Genomic DNA, 14859 nt, shown 5'->3' on the forward strand with positions numbered 1-14859 from the left:
AGGATTCGAACCTGCGACCGTAGCAGTCGCGCGGATCCAGACTGTAGCGCCTAGAACCGCTCGGCCACTCCGACCGGCCTTCAATTAGTCATGTAGTATTAGCAGCAGTAGCAACTGGGACCTGTAATCAGCAAATAATACCTTGTCTTGAATGAAAGTGGTGTAAGTTCCACAACCCAAAAGTGTATGTTAAAACAACATTCTACATCCGAAAGACGACGTGTATTAAAATTTCGCTCCAGTCGCTTTAGAACGGCGCTAGTATCGCCACTATGAGGATGCAGACCAGATTTGCTTCAAATACACGCTGTAGCGGTCGTTGCCTTTGAGACTGGGTGTGGGAGCTGATGTTAGCCAAGTATGCCTTTAAGACGACAAAGACACCATTATCAGCATCTTACCAAGTTTGAACGACGTCGTGTAATGTGGCTACGGCAAGCTGGATGTTCCTCCTGCGCTACTGCAGAAAGGCTTGGCAGCAATGTGGCCACTGTACGTGACTGCTGGCAGGGATGGTCACAAGAATGTGCGGTTGTGAAAGGGCAGGGCCCGAGAAGATCACGAGACACTATCGAGAGCGAAGACCATTGTGTTCGGCGTATGGCTGAGACTCATCATACTGCATGTACAACAACAGTGTGAGCAGCAGCAGGCACCATAATTACACAATGAATAGCTACAAATTGGTTTTTCAAAGGCAGCTCCGAGCCAGATGCCGTGTAGCGTGCGTTCCACTTAACCCAAACGCCCTGCATTTGCGACTGTCTGCGTGCTAGACACACTGAACCTTGTAATGGTCGCCTGGTCGTAGATATTGCTAATTGCTATAATCGCACTATTTCACTCCCATTTACGGAGCTTGTTAGCACTTGATGTTAGGTTGGCGCCATTAAAATGCATTGTGTTGTAGTAATCGCTGCTACTTGCTGGATCGCTGCTGTCTCTCGATGCTGATGCTGGCTCTACATCTGGTTGTCTAGGGTTAAAAACATGAGGTCCCGTGTTTTTATGTGCTTTTGATGATAAGGAACGAGCGAAACCAACAAATATGTAAACTTCAAATATTTATTACTCTGGTGGCCATCTTAATTCCACTGTCCACCAAAGACCATGACTCAACACAAAGTAGTACTTCCGTTACATGTTCTTTGCATTGTTTATCCACCTCAAACAATAACACACAAACACACTTTACCTAAGTGACATTCCGACTGCTTCCCGACCGTTCTTGCTGCTTGTATTTATAACATTGTCAAAGAAATACTAAAAAGAGATATAGTTTACAAGTCACATGTACATCAGTTATCCTAATTTGTGCAGAAAAGTTATTAATTTGCATCGAGTGTCATAATTTAACATGTTATTAAAATGACAGACAGATTTGTTGACTTGACAGAATAATTCTTTGTTACAAAAATGCCGTTTTTTAGAAGTTTGTCAATTGACTTCTCTAATTTGCATAAATAAGTAAATAACTTGAATTATTAAGAATTACATTGGTTTTCGTCTAAAATAGGATTGATTTCGTGAATACTGAGTGAAAACGCTCCTAGTGAACAAATAGGTTTCACTGTGTGATTTTTATTTAAGGAGATCCAAAATACCTAAGTTGTCCACTATTTTTCGTACTTCATATTAATTATTTAAGATGAACTCAGTGTTTTTACATGATGAAATTTGCTGTATCAGTGATCAAGTGATATAAACTTTTGTGTGGGTCAGTTACTCAGTATGATTTAATGGGTTGACTGTTTATGGAGACATGTTATGCAATCATTGTTAACATACACAATACCTTTGCTATAATCATAAATACTCGTTAAACTGGTTGAATTTGGAGGGTATCGCATACTTCGGTACAGTAAAGCCTTTAATATGTTCCGTTACAAACTATACCTGAAATTTTGTCAGGGGCTCGATGTCGTATGACAGATGGATCACTCTTGTGGTTATCCCGAGCTTGCTGACTGCAAAGTTGTGCGTCTGTCTGGTGATTCCGCCTGTTGTGCTGCCATTCCGTATTTGGGGCGAGGTGGAGGGTTCCAATTGAACAACAGTCGAGCACATAACTCTTACTGCTGTAGTAACCCAACATGCACCATATTCTATACAGTGCCAACATGTGGCCGTGGCCTGTTCGATAACCAGATCTGTCTCCAACTGAGCACGTATTGGACACCATCGGACAACTCCAGCATCATCCACAAGCAGCATTAACTCTCCGTGTATTGACTGAAGAAGTGCTACAGGCATGGAACTCCTTCCCACAAACCGACATCCGGCACCTGTACAACTCAATGCACGCACGCCTGCATGCTTGCATTCAACATTCTGCCGATTACATCGGTTATTAATGTACCAGCATATCACATCCAATTGCTTGTCTCGTGCTTACATTAACCGGCGATGTTGCAGTATTAATCACATATGTTACCTACACAAATGTGTTCCCGAAATTTTATTACTCTACATTATTGTTTGGTGTTACAATTTTTTCCATCAGTGTGTATATGCGTACAACTATCTTTTTCCTGAATAGTGAATGTGAAACTGAAGCTGTCTGACACAGTACTGATGGCATTCACCTCGTTCAAAACCGTATATATATATATATATATATATATATATATATATATATATATATATATATATATATATATATATAAAGTCTAACAGTTTCTAAAAGCTTTGGCAGCACACAGGTCTCACATCACATCTAAAGTTCAATTTTTTGCCTAATATACAGGGTGATTCACGAGTATATGTAAATACTTTAATAATTTATTCTACAAGTAAAACGTATAGCGCCATACCTTAAACACTACATACCTTTTGTTGATTCATTTAGCTTTCTGTTTTGTTTAACATTTCATCGTTAAACTTCTGTAATTAGTGTATGATTAATTCGATACTGTAATGAAGTGTAATCTCTGTAATACGCACAACATGAGCAAACCGTATGTTTTGTCTTTCTCACATAATCTCTTTGGTTATCTTCGAGGTTGAATAATTTTGTTTAAATAATTCTTGTAGAAATACAAATATGTGCAAATGATATATTTTGTTTAAAGTAACTACTTGCTGTTATGTAAACTGCTGACCTTCACTTAGGGTTCTTAGTGGTTGTGTGGTTCCCCTCTGGAACGGAACTTAGTAGCGCGCGCAAACTGTGGTTGGGATAGGTAGAAAGGGGAAACCAACAGTCAGTCGGGGACGAGCTACCAAACTGTCAACTGCTCATATAAAAGTTGTGTATTGTGCTGGTGCCGAGAGAGGCTTTTCGTGCGCTTTCTAATGTCTCGGATGAACGGATAAAGAGCTGGAACTATTCCGGAATTGGTACCTATCATCGCCACCAAGAAATGACAGAGTCCAGCAATTCTACTTGCAGATCTACCTACCAGCATGCACTCGCCACCACATTGCGAAATCATTGAAAAGGAACCAAGAAATTGTAAATATGTAAAGTGAAGGATCAGCTCATAGGATGTTATAGTGTACTCAAATATAATGTAAAATTTTACTGAACTCTTGCACTTACTGGTATTTATCCTCCGTCACATATCCGCTTATGGTCCTTCCCATGCTAAAGTGATTACCGAGTGTCCTTTACTAAAAGCATATTAAAATTAATATGACAATAGAGTGTGCTAAAATTAATATTGTCTGTTGAAAGGATCTTACAAATATCTCAATTTTTTGTTTCACTGCGCTAAAGGTTCAGAACTGCAACTGTTCAGAGTTATATGTTCATGCTTGCTAAGTGCTGGTTTCACTAATGTAATGAAAGAGCGTTTACTTTGCTCTAATACAGTAGTCAAGATTAAACCCCTCCCCCTCCCCATTGAAAGTAGTTCAAATGCTCAAAGTTACTTAATTATAGAAAGTTTCAATTACTCTTGCTATTCCTGTGAAGTTCTGTGCAATATTGGGTTCCTCTTGCGTATTAAAAGTGCATATTAATGGTCTAACAGGATCCACAGTTTGTCTATTGTGCTCATGCTAGATAACGATTAACAGAAAGACCACTATCTATGAAAACAGTAACTCCTTTATTCAAAAGACAGTGAGAAGTAATTTGTTAGTGAACTCCATTTAATTTTCATTCTAAGTAGAAAGGTGTTTAGGAGTGAGAGACTTGACCTATGCACAATAACTAATTTTGCTGTGAACCATATCTATATTTCATGTCAGATTGGAATATTTTTGAAAAGTAATATTGAACCTATGTCCAATTTACGCTTTTACAGTGAATATTAACAGTAACATTATTGAGACCATTCAGTTTGAATAAGCCCTGAAGATAATAGTATGTATCGTTATCTGTTGTATTTATGCAAATAGTTTTTTCTGCTCTGTCAGCTCCTACTTTAACGTGAACATTTGCAGGTGCCGAAGTTCATTGCACTCTCATGTGACAACGTATAGGCTGTGTTTGCCCATTAAAGTTGCTCATATCTCTTTTCTTGAACAAGAATGTTATCATCCTCATGCCTAATTAGGTTGGTGACCGTTATCTTTATTATTTGAACAGTGTGGATAGGTTAAATATTGTTTATTTCTGTTTAATTATTTACGTAATTCTGACTTTCAGTTCTGATAAGCCACCTCCGTTAAGTACATCACGGTCAACACAACAAAATTCCTTTCAGAGGGTAACACTGCTCTGCTTCTTTATACTATAATTGCTATACTAACTGCCTCCAGCTTTGAGGTTATAGTATAACAGTAGCGGACGGTAGTGTTATAAACTAAAGAAAAAAGTCCATATAAACATAGGTCCGGAAACGTTTAGTTACGGAGTTGCCTGAAAACAAATAGTTAAAATGGCTCTAAGCACTATAGGACTTAACATCTGAGGTCATCAGTCCCCTAGACTTAGAAACTGCTTAAACCTAACTAACCTAAGGACATCACACGCATCCAAGCCCGCGGCAGGATTCGAACCTGCGACCGTAGCCCGTAGCAACAGCGCGGTTCCGGACTGAAGCTTTTGCCTGAAATTCAGCAACTTCGATACTATGAAGCCATCGCAAAAAGGTACGAGGTTAAAGTAAAGCACGATATCGATTTATTTTCTTGTTCTTGGCCTGGTGAATCTTATAAAACATGTCCCAGACGTGTATCCGCCGTAGTTTTTCAGAACATCCAGAAAAGCAAAGATTATTATGCAAGTAAATTTGTTTACTTTCTATTAAGAATGTAGAAACGTTTGTGTCGTTGATGGCAAAATATAGTGAGTTGTTTCAGTCGTTTCCTAACCTTGAAACGAGTTAGTTTTCTGTATTGCTCAGTAAAACAAAGTAAGAGCCTACGGAATATCAGACCAGCTGTGTGGCTGGATTGAAGAATTTTTAGCAAACAGAACACAGAATGTTGTTCTCAATAGAGAGACGTCTACAGAAGATAAAGTATATATATATAAATGAGGTAGTGGATAGTGTCGGAAGTTCCATGCTGATTTTCGCTGATGATGCTACAGCATTAGAAAATTGCAGCGAAATGTAGGAAGATCTACAGCGGATAGGCACTTGGTGCAGGGAGTGGCAACTGACCTTTAGCATATACAAATGTAATGTATTGCGAATACATAGAAAGAAGGATCCTTTATATTATAGCGGAACAAAACACTGGTAGCAGTTACTTCTGTAAAATATCTGGGAGTATGCGTACGGAACGATTTGAAGCGGAATGATCATATAAAATTAACTGTTGGTAAGGCGGGTGCCAGATTGAGATTCATTGGGAGAGTCCTTAGAAAATGTAGTCCATCAACGAAGGAGGTGGCTTACAAAACACTCGTTCGACCTATACTTGAGTATTGCCCATCAGTATGGGATTTGTACCATGTCGGGTGGACAGTGGAGGTAGGGAAGATCCAAAGAAGAGAGGCGCGTTTCGTCACAGGGTTATTTGGTAAGCGAGATGTTTAGCAAACTCAAGTGGCAGACTCTACAAGAGAGGCGCTCTGCATCGCGGTGTAGCTTGCTGTCCAGGTTTCGAGAGGGTGCGTTTCTGCATGAGGTATCGAATATATTGCTTCCCCCTACTTATACCTCCCGAGGGGATCACGAATGTAAAATTGGAGAGATTCTAGAGCGCACGGAGGCTTTCCGACAGTCGTTCTTCCCGCGAACCATACGCGACTGGAACCGGAAAGGGAGGTAATGACAGTGTCACGTAAAGTGCCATCCGCCACGCACCGTTGGGTGGATTGCGGAGTATAAATGTAGATGTAGATGTGAAAGAACATAAGAACAACAGTGAAACCACGTAGTAACTGTTGTGGCTTGTAGATTATTTATGAAAGAGGGAAGCCTTTCAAATTTACGACATAAATACGCCGATATGATGTTTGTTTATGGAAAATGTGATGGTAATACTACGGCAACAGTTAACAATATCGCGTACGTTATCCACCTCGTAGGATTCCGAATGCACGAACCATGCGGATTATTTCGATTATTACGGGAGACAGGTTCTCTACCTAGCGTTCATAATCAGGAAAGAATCTGAAAAACTACTGCAGATACACGTCTGGGACATGTTTTATTAGATTCGCCAGACCAATAACGACAAAATGAATGGAAATCTACTTTAACCTTGTACAGTTTTTCGATGGCTTCATATTAGTGAAGTTGCTGAATTTCAGGCAAAATCTTTTATTAGCCGTAACTCCGTAACTAAACAATTGCGGACCTATGTTTATATGAAATTTTTTTATAGTTTTACTTGTAGAATAACATATTAAAATATTTGCATATCTTCCTGAATCACCCTGTATAGTGGTTATCGCTCACGGTTGCCGCCTTTGTCAGTAGTGCGTGTACCGTGGAGGAGTGGCAGCAGTAAAATGACTTAACACAGTCGCTGTCTTCTTAACTTCGGCTGGCTAAAAGTCACCGCGGTCGCCTCTACTCCCGCACCGCCTCCCTCTTATCCACTAGAATAAACACAAGGTCTTTGGAAAACGTGCTGATAGCCTGCATTGCCACACAGTCGGATGTAACAGTTCAATAAAGAAAGGAGGAAAATGTAGTGTATATTGACTGATAGCAAGCCACTTGTCATGAAACCTCAAAACTATTTCGCCGTTCGCTGCTATTCTCCTTGCAACTGAGAATTCCAGATGGGTATGATAAGATTTCGCAATTCGCAATGAGATTTTTTTTGTGTTATCAGCCAATCTCTAAAACCACTACAAATGTTAATATCAAAATCATTCGAAATATATCCTAACGCTCTCTCAACTAAGTACATTGCAGCTAGTAGGTAGTTACTATAAAATAGTCCAATTAGCGTGAATGGCAACCAATAAACACAGTTCTTAATGGGTCCCGTAAACTTTTCAGAAGTTGTACTTCGTTTCCTCCACTCCTTCCCTTCCACGGGATTAATACGAGTTGAAACCCACTCCCACTGCCCTTTTGCTCTGATCTGGCTTACGCCCTTTTCGGACGACGTAATTTAGCGTTCTGCACAATCGGGTTCAAATCTCAGTAGCATACGTGTCTAGCGTTTCCACAAAATCGCTTCAGGTCAATTTCAGCTTGCATACTTTTAATAGACCGTTGCCCATGGAGTTCCCTACCATCGTCAAATCCGAACTTCTATTTCTCTAATGATCTCGTCGTAGATGCAAACTGACACCAATGTCGTCTTTCATTTAAGGGGGGTAGGACGTCAAACGGTCCGACTTGGAGCAGGAGAGGCCCCACAGGACATTTTAATTTCCACTGTCTATACTTTTACAAATAAATTCGTAAAACTTTGTCAGCATGACCAGGAAGGATTCAAAATTCACACTCACAGCAGTGGAAGTCCGAAAACATAACGAAGAAATGTGAAATTACATCATTTTTTTCACTTACTAATGGCTGCATTTGTTGCTATAGGTACATTTTTCTTCGTAAGTTAGAGGGATTCTTCGATGCATTTTGCACAGCATACATACCATTCTTGTCCTATGATGCCTCTCCTGCTCCAAGTCGGCCCGTTTGACGTCCTACCCCCCCTTAACGTGTTAATTTCACTGGCTGTTGAACTTCGTGGCTGTGGATTATGTTACGTGTTGTTTACAAACAGCAGAAACAAGAATACCGACCGTTGCATTCCAAGGATAGCCAACACACTCTGGAGTAAAAAAAAATCCCTAACGTGCGATGTAGGGGGTGTAAAGATCTAAAATATATGCAGAAAAGTGAGTGACAGAAAAGTGGGCGTGGCACATAAACACACATGGCAGGAAAATTCTCTTTAAGCGGTCGAAAAAAAATTTTTTCAGCAAAATCGTTTTCAGAGCACTTCAATAAAACCATAATCTATCGAAATATGATTAAAACCCAAAAACCGATTTTTTTCGACCTGAACCACGGTGTGGTCCCCTTAAGAAATGCAGCAATACTCCAGATGCGGAGGTACAAGCTTAGTGTAGGAAGTCTGTTTAGATTTGTTCCACCTTCTGAGACTTCTGCTATTCAGTAGAGTCTTTCATTCACCTTCGACAAAACGTTACGTTGCTCGTAATTGTAGTCCCTAGATACTATGTTGAATGAAGAATTTTTTAATTTATGTGATTAATCGTGCAACCGAAATGTAACGTATATTTCAATACTCTTGTGGAGTACGTCAAACTTTTTATTGTTCACGGCGAATTACTTATACATACATTGTGTACAACCTTCTGTCATTCGTTTGACCTAGACGGTAATCCACAGCATCATCGGAAATCAATCTAAAAAAGTTTGCTCCGGTTGTCTGTTAAATCTTTGCTACTTAAATGATTATCAAGACTTGGTAGGACCCATACGCCTTGGTGCACAAATTCTGAGTTTTCTAGTAGAATGAATAATTATATCACGGAGGTAAGTCCAGATATACAGAAAGTGGGTTTCTAAATATGAGTATCAAAGTAATATGTTTTAATTAAAAATGCAGGCAGAATAAATTGGATGCTTTGCCAGATAGGGACAGCAGTGAAGGTTTTTAGCATATCCCAGTTTCTCCGCAACACAGTAGTAGTGGAGTGTGGGGGAGAGCGATCCACGAGTCACCCAGTTCAGTGGCCGCCCTCCCTCCCCTCCTCCCTCCCCCCTCTCACCGATCGTGTACTAAAACACGGGCCAATCCCGCGATAACTCATTAACGCTGTTTACAAAATCTAGCGCGCTGTTGCCGTTTGCTGTCAGGCGGTGCGGCCCTGCGCAACTCCCGCGATAGAGTTAGCAGTGTGTTTGTGTTTGTGTGTGTGTGTGTGTGTGCGCGCGCCGGGGTGACCACCGACAGCTAACTGCATTGCCGCTCTGTGACGGGTTTTGTTTGCGCCGCATAAAACGTACAAACGAATTCGCACGTCACGCAGTCACAAGCACTGGCGACTGGCAGTCAGCAAACTCTGTGACTTACGCAGTCCGCAAGAGAGAGAGAGCAACAGAGAGAGGGAAAGGGAGAGGCAGAGAGAGAGAAGGTGTGTGTGTGTGTTTGTGTGTGTTTGTGTGTGTGTGAGAGAGAGAGAGAGAGAGAGAAGGGAAGCACAAAGAGGGGCTTCTAATGCCGCAAATGAATCGTGTATTCAACAGAGAAGACAGATCCGATTTAGCGAGGTGAAAAGTCGCAGTATTTCATTACCGAACGTTAAAAACACATATTTTTCCCGCGGCTTGTCTCTGTAATCAGATCTACCGAGGAACCCTGCAGTAAAAATACCTTCTGCGGAGACTGAAAGGTGCCCCAGGTGCGCGAGTAAAAGTAATGTTCTACTTGTACACATCTGTGTCTTCATTCCTTCCAGATACTCATTCAGAATTTCAGCTCCATACAGAGATCACGTGATTTTCGTGAACGCCATCAGTTAAGTTTTTTTTGTTTTTTTTTTGTTTTTGTTTTGCGGAAATGGAACAGCGGACTTTATAGCAACGTTGTGCAGTCAGATGTTGTGTTCAATCTGGGGAATCCGCGAGGGTGACATTTAAAAGTTGAAGCAGGGCTATGGGGAACAGTCGTTATCAAAAACACAATGTTTTCGCTGGCACAAATTATTTCTGGGGAGCCAAGAACACATTGAAGACGAACCTCGCTCAGGGAGATCTTCAGTTTCCAAAACAGACGAAAACGCCGAACGTTTGTGTCTTCCATTAAGATCACACCTATGTTTAACAGTTGTGACAATGGGTGAGCTGTGAAACTTAATCAGCCGACCGCAGTGGCCAAGTGGTTCTAGGTGCTTCGGTCTGGAACCGCGCGACCGCTGAGGTCGCAGGCTCGAATCCTGCCTAGAACAAGAATGTGTGTGATGTCCTTAGGTTAGTTAGGTTTAAGTAGTTCTATGTTCTAGGAGTCTAATGACTTCAGATGTTAAGTCCCGTAGTGCTCAGAGCAATTTGAACCATTTTCTTTAACTTAATCACTTCCACTGTGCATCAAATTTTGCAGAAGGTTTGCACATGCAGAAGGTTTGTCCCAAAATGGTGCTTAAAACCGTCACAATTGAGTTGAAGAACAATGGAAGAAATATGTAAGTTTACCTTCTTGAGAGAATTGGTAATAACCACGTGTGATCCCAGATGATGAATCCTGGATTTTTGAGTACCATCCTCTGACAAATAGGTAAAGTAAGATGTGGCACACTGAGACATCTCGTCGATTGAAAAAAGCTCGAATAAGAAAGTCAAATATCTAAACAATGCTGATTTGCTTTTTTGGCAGTAGGAGTATCGTGCATAAAGAATCTGTTCCTCCAGGACAAACCTCCAAGCAAATTTTTGGTAAAGTTGTCCTTGAAAGGCTCAGGAAAACGTTGAACTGAGTCAGACAGGCATCGCAGAGAAGTGGATGCTGCATCCTGACAATGCCCCATCTCACACAGTCTCTTCCATCATCGACTTCTCGACCTCTAAAGGCATTCCTGTTGTGGTGTCACCGCCAGACAGCACACTTGCTAGGTGGTAGCTTTTAAATCGGCCGCGGTCCGCTAGTATACGACGGACCCGCGTGTCGCCACTGTCAGTAATTGCAGACCGAGCGACACCACACGGCAGGTCTAGAGAGACGTACTAGCACTCGCCCCAGTTGTACAACCGACGTTGCTAGCCATGGTTCACTGAGAATTACGCTCTCATTTGCCGAGACGATAGTTAGCATAGCCTTCAGCTACTTTTGCTACGACCTAGCAAGGCGCCATTACCAATTGATATTGTGATTATAAAGCCTGTACAGTAACAAGAGATGTTCTACAAATGTGGATTAAAGTTAAGTATTCCAGAAGCTACGTACTTTGCTTTATAGCGTTCATTACGTATCCTGTTTCAGACCTCACGCCAGCCTGCGTGAGCTTATAGCGTGCATTTCGGTCTCCTCCAACAAAACAGTGTTGGCACGTCTGCCGACACTTCACCTGTTGCTCCACAGCCCCTAATTCAGGTGAACTGAGTGTTTGTAACGTTTTTCTTTTCTCCAAAATGCAAACTCACTTAAAAAGAAGTGATTTTGTGACTCTGGAGAACATCCAAAAGAACGTGATCGAGCAGTTAAATACCTTACCATTTGAGACCTTACAGACCTGCTACCAAGACGAAGAACGACTACGACGGTGTATATCTGCTGAAGGGAACTACTTTCAAAGAGACTGTATTGTTACTGAAAAAAAAATGATTTTTGTGGCGAAAAGCAGTAAGATATTCGTAACTCTGAGAAAAATAAGTGTAATCTGTAGGGAAGGACGGGTAGTATACGGGATGTACAAAGACTAAGAGGGAACAATAAGGATAAAAGACCAAGAACGAATTGCACTGATCAAAATGAGTGTAAGGCAGGTATGTAGTGGACGTGAGGGATAATAAGTTGCGAGCGGTGAAGGATTCTGTCCGACCGTGGCTCACCTCCTCCCGACAACGACGCGCTGAGGAAGTAGCCGTTACACGGCTTAGAATAGGGCATTGTCCTTTGACACATGGTTTTCTGTTACGTCGTGAGGAGCCACCAACGTGTCAGACATGTGGGACACAGCTGTCGATACTACATATTTTAACTAATAATGAGGCGAGTGTCGCTAGAGTTTTACGTTTATGTGTGATGTCTGGCCTTCTTCCCAAAATATTGGGATTGAAGTCTTAATGTGCTGTCCAGTGGTTTGGTCACCCATTATTTGTAAGTGGTCACTCAGTCACCGTTAATTATTTTTACCTGTTTGTACTGCTATTTTATTTTTAGTTTTATCTCCCTGTTTTGATGTGCTGTGTCCAATCTTGCAATTTAAACAATACCAATTCTCTCACGATTCGGCTCTGAATTGAACTTTTGGGAACGGGCGCTGATAACCTCGCTGTTGTGCGCCCTAAAACACTAATAATCATCATCATCATCATCTTTCGCTTGTATTGTTGAACCCATACACCGAAGAAACAATGGCAGACGTAAAACTAAGATTCAGGAGTGGGATTAAAATTCAAGATGAAACTGTATCAACGTTGTTACGCTAATGAGATTGCTATACTCAGTGAACGCTAAAAAGAATTACATGAACTGTGGAATGGAATGAACACTCTAATGAGTACAGAATATAGAGTAACAGTAAAGCGAAGAAAGCGAAAGTAATGAGAAGTATCAGAAATCACAACAGCGAGAGAATTAACATCAGAATTGGTGATCACGAATGTGATGAAGTTAAAGAAAATGCAAAATGACTCGCCACGACGGGGCAAGGAGGACGTAGAAAGCAGACTAGCCATTGAGGAAAATTGGAAATTTGTGGTAAGTGCTATGGGACCAAACTGCTGAGGACATCGTTTCCTAAGCTTACGCACTACATAAACTAACTTAAACGTACTTACGCTAAGGACAACACACACACCCATGCTCGAGGGAGGACTCGAACCTCCGAAGGGGCAGCCATTCGAACCGTGACACGCCGCCCAATACCGCGCGGCTACACCGCGCTGCTATCCCTTGCGATAAGGGCATTCCTGACTAAGAAAAGTCTACTAATATCAAACAAAGTTCTTAATTTGAGGAAGAAATTTCTAAGAATGTACGTTTGGAGCACAGCATTGTATGGCTATGGGTTCTGTAAACCCTCGTCGCCAGTTTTGTAAAGACCACGTCACTACTGCTCTGGAGGCCGAGCTGCCATATTTCTTACGATGGGCTGAGTTTGTGAGTTCGTGAAGCGGCTTCTGGAGCAGTACAGCGCTAGGACAATCTCTCACCGCCAGTATTACATAGCTCCGTCCCAGGGTGAGGTAACAGGATAGGAGAACGAAGGTTTAACAGCAGTCCTACAAATTAGTAACAAAGTCACACAAATGAGGTAAAAAGGTTTAATTATCTCCGTGACTTGTCGAATAATGAATTCTGCAACAGTGCATGTAGTGTAACACAAAAAAGGCTCTCTGTGGCTAAGTGCAAATAATCGTAGGTAAACTTCACAGTACACGGCAAATGCAATTTATAAAAACTGTCTGTTCACTTCTAAGAGTTCACAGAACGACTTTCCCTATGTTAGTTATCCCTGGATGATAATCTGTAACCAAGTGCAAAAGCTGCTCTTCTATCTTTGGACTGTGAAAAAAATTGGACTGTGAAAGAATTGGGAATTGCATCTATGCTTAATAGATCTAGAAAAGGCATATAACCGGGTTCCTAGGAGGAAGTTGTTGTCTGTTCTACGAGATTATGGAATAGGAGGCAAACTTTTGCAAGCAATTAAAGGTCTTTACATGGATAGTCAGGCAGCAGTTAGAGTTGACGGTAAATTGAGTTCATGGTTCAGAGTAGTTTCAGGGGTAAGACAAGGCTGCAACCTGTCTCCACTGTTGTTCATATTATTTATGGATCATATGTTGAAAACAATATACTGGCTGGGTGAGATTAAGATATGTGAACACAAAATAAGCAGTCTTGCATATGTGGATGACTTAGTTGTGATGGCAGATTCGATTGAAAGTTTGCAAAGTAATATTTCAGAGCTAGATCAGAAATGTAAGGACTATGGTATGAAGATTAGCATCTCCAAAACGAAAGTAATGTCAGTGGGAAAGAAATGTAAACGGATTGAGTGCCAAATAGGAGGAACAAAGTTAGAACAGGTGGACGGTTTCAAGTACTTAGGATGCATATTCTCACAGGATGGCAACATAGTGAAAGAACTGGAAGCGAGGTGTAGCAAAGCTAATGCAGTGAGCGCTCAGCTACGATCTACTCTCTTCTGCAAGAAGGAAGTCAGTACCAAGACTAAGTTATCTGTGCACTGTTCAATCTTTCGACCAACTTTGTTGTATGGGAGCGAAAGCTGGGTGGATTCAGGTTACCTTATCAGCAAGGTTGAGGTTACGGATATGAAAGTATCTAGGATGATTGCAGGTACTAGTAGAGGGGAACAATGGCAGGAGGGTGACCACAAGGAGGAAATCAAAGAAAAACTGGGAAGGAACTCTATAGATGTAGCAGTCAGGGCGAACAGGCTTAGATGGTGGGGTCATGTTACACGCATGGGAGAAGCAAGGTTACCCAAGAGACTCATGGATTCAGCAGTAGAGGGTAGGAGGAGTCGGGGCAGACCGAGGAGAAGGTACCTGGATTCGGTTAAGAATGACTTTGAAGTAATAGGTTTAACATCAGAAGAGGCACCAATGTTAGCACTGCATAGGGGATCATGGAGGAACTGTATAAGGGGGGCTATGCTCCAGACTGAACGCTGAAAGGCATAATCAGTCTTGAATGATGATGATGATGATGATGTGAAAGAATTGGGACTTTGTAAGGGCGCTGATGACCGAGCAGTTGAGCGCCCAACAAACCAAACATCATCATTATCATTTTCTATCTTCCACATAGGCTTCTCTCCATTGTCGTCCGGTCATTGGC

At 41.5% G+C, this 14859-nt stretch overlaps 1 protein-coding gene across 1 annotated transcript in view; it reads right to left on the reverse strand.

The window, feature by feature from the left end:
* The window catches only part of LOC126176127 (protein white-like), a 297207-nt gene that overhangs the window by 113519 nt on the left and 168829 nt on the right, over window positions 1-14859 (reverse strand). The window lies entirely within an intron of this gene.

The sequence above is a fragment of the Schistocerca cancellata genome, chromosome 3 (genome assembly GCF_023864275.1).
Source record: "Schistocerca cancellata isolate TAMUIC-IGC-003103 chromosome 3, iqSchCanc2.1, whole genome shotgun sequence".
Classification (NCBI taxonomy): domain Eukaryota; kingdom Metazoa; phylum Arthropoda; class Insecta; order Orthoptera; family Acrididae; genus Schistocerca; species Schistocerca cancellata.